The sequence below is a fragment of the Schistocerca cancellata genome, unplaced genomic scaffold (assembly GCF_023864275.1).
Source record: "Schistocerca cancellata isolate TAMUIC-IGC-003103 unplaced genomic scaffold, iqSchCanc2.1 HiC_scaffold_745, whole genome shotgun sequence".
In the NCBI taxonomy this organism is placed as follows: Eukaryota; Metazoa; Arthropoda; class Insecta; order Orthoptera; family Acrididae; genus Schistocerca; species Schistocerca cancellata.
The window spans coordinates 75,001-77,500 of record NW_026046756.1 but is presented as its reverse complement, the minus strand read 5'-3'; the positions used below and the strand labels follow the sequence as shown (position 1 = coordinate 77,500).

The 2,500-nt window shown below is 57.7% G+C and overlaps 1 non-coding gene across 1 annotated transcript in view; it reads left to right on the top strand.

The window, feature by feature from the left end:
- The first annotated feature begins 1,740 nt into the window (after positions 1-1,740).
- Positions 1,741-2,500, top strand: part of LOC126141720 (small subunit ribosomal RNA) — a 1,909-nt gene continuing 1,149 nt past the window's right edge. Inside the window, exon 1 of the ribosomal RNA XR_007529562.1 lies at positions 1,741-2,500. This exon is cut by the window's right edge and continues 1,149 nt beyond it. This is a non-coding gene — a ribosomal RNA (small subunit ribosomal RNA).

Sequence of the window (2,500 nt, the reverse complement as noted above, 5' to 3'; positions counted from 1 at the left end):
GCTCTGTAATTGGCATATGACACGTTACATTAATCCAGTGTTGTCTAACCACAACCCTCTGAATATAGTTCGCTACTCGCACCGCCCACCCTCTTGTGTATCGTTTCATGTTCAACACTTCGCAAGTGTTGCTTACTTTTTACATGCTCCCGCTGTACACTGTAATGTGGACGACTGCAGGATGTACATCGCCCCCCCCCTCCCCCCTGCCTTCGCACGCTGGTCGTTCAGGTGCTTGCGTGTTCAATGCCCTTCGCAGCTGTTCACTGGCATTCGCATGTCGAAGCGCTCAGTCTACGTCGTGGTACGGCCTGTGTCCACTGTCCGCTGATGTCGTAAGCTTAACCCTCACATTGTACTGCACATAGGTCCGTATGTACTGAATGATACGCTGTGGCACATGTGTGACTGTACAACGACTGCGCCCAACAACAGCGAACCATACGGTCCAAATGTTGTGCACTCAGCCACGTGCCGTCTCCCCATAACAGCTACATTGCAGTGTGGTACGCCATAGAGACGTGTGGGAGTAACGGACGCCCTGGATGGCGATCAGCATGAGCCGTCTGTTGATGTAGTGGCGCGTGTATTCAAACGTAGTCGTCTCTTCTCACACAGTGTGATAGCATGGTGCACCGCGTTCCACATCTGCGACATGGTACAGATGCTGGTTGACAGTCGGTCTCGTAATGGACATCGCATACGTAGGGGGCCACCTCCCACGTGTTCTCTAGTCGTGCACATTTTGTTGCGTGTATGTGGGCAGACGTAGTGTGTCGTGACACCTAACAGACAGGTATGCAATAATCGTTGCATTTGCAAACTGGGATGGACGTCTACGTTTGCTGGTGACGTTACGCAAATGAACAACTGGTAAACCCATTGTGGTGCGGTTGTTGTTGCTGGAGGTAAATCAGTAAGGGCAAATCTGTGTGTGAAGCGATACGCGGCGGTGGCTGGGCGGGACCGTCCCCGGCCGGTGAGGGGGGGCCGCCCGGCGTGCTGGCCGCGCGGTGCGTGGGCGCACGCGCTACAGCCGGCTGGTGGGGGCGCCCAGTGGCAGGCGCGCCGGCCGACGGACGCGGCAGGCGGCGCAGCTGCGCGCCGGGGCACCCTGCGCGCGGCGCCGGGCGGCCAAAGTGGGTCCTCGCGGGCCCGGTGCGAAGCGCGGTGGACATCTGCAGTGTGCTGGTCCGACTGAGGACTGTGTGCGTTGAGGATGCGCCGCCGCCCGGCACTCGGCGCCGCGACGCCGTCTGCTGCTCGGTCGCCCCAGCGGTTCTCGCTGGTGGTTTGTATCGCAGTTGTGCAGACGTGTTGGCACGTGCGCTGTGCTGGGAGAGTTCGCTTCGGCACCCACGTGGGGCCTTTGCCCTTCTGTGGCGCTGGCGTTGGAGCTGCCGGTCACCGTAGGTGGCGCGTGTTGTCTCCCGCCGGCAATGCCACGACAGCACGCTCCCGGGCCTCTGTCGGCAGCGGCAAGCTCAGTTGGGAGCACGGGTGGTCGCACCTAAAGCGTCTACTCGCCTAACTCCGGGCGATTGCGCCTCTCTCGAACCCGACCAAGTACTTAGGACGGCGCTGCGCGCCGCCGGGACCTGAGAGGGTTTCGAGGTGTATTGTGCAGGGGAGCTCAGCCTCCTCCTGTTTGCAGAATAATTGAGCGGACGCTTGCGTGTTCGCGCGGGCCCCTGGGACACACTCCCGGGCGGCCGGCTGCTCAGCTCTAGTTGACGCAGCTCCCTGGTTGATCCTGCCAGTAGTCATATGCTTGTCTCAAAGATTAAGCCATGCATGTCTCAGTACAAGCCGCATTAAGGTGAAACCGCGAATGGCTCATTAAATCAGTTATGGTTCCTTAGATCGTACCCACGTTACTTGGATAACTGTGGTAATTCTAGAGCTAATACATGCAAACAGAGTCCCGACCAGAGATGGAAGGGACGCTTTTATTAGATCAAAACCAATCGGTCGGCTCGTCCGGTCCGTTTGCCTTGGTGACTCTGAATAACTTTGGGCTGATCGCACGGTCCTCGTACCGGCGACGCATCTTTCAAATGTCTGCCTTATCAACTGTCGATGGTAGGTTCTGCGCCTACCATGGTTGTAACGGGTAACGGGGAATCAGGGTTCGATTCCGGAGAGGGAGCCTGAGAAACGGCTACCACATCCAAGGAAGGCAGCAGGCGCGCAAATTACCCACTCCCGGCACGGGGAGGTAGTGACGAAAAATAACGATACGGGACTCATCCGAGGCCCCGTAATCGGAATGAGTACACTTTAAATCCTTTAACGAGTATCTATTGGAGGGCAAGTCTGGTGCCAGCAGCCGCGGTAATTCCAGCTCCAATAGCGTATATTAAAGTTGTTGCGGTTAAAAAGCTCGTAGTTGGATTTGTGTCCCACGCTGTTGGTTCACCGCCCGTCGGTGTTTAACTGGCATGTATCGTGGGACGTCCTGCCGGTGGGGCGAGCCGAAGGCGTGCGACCGCCTCGTGCG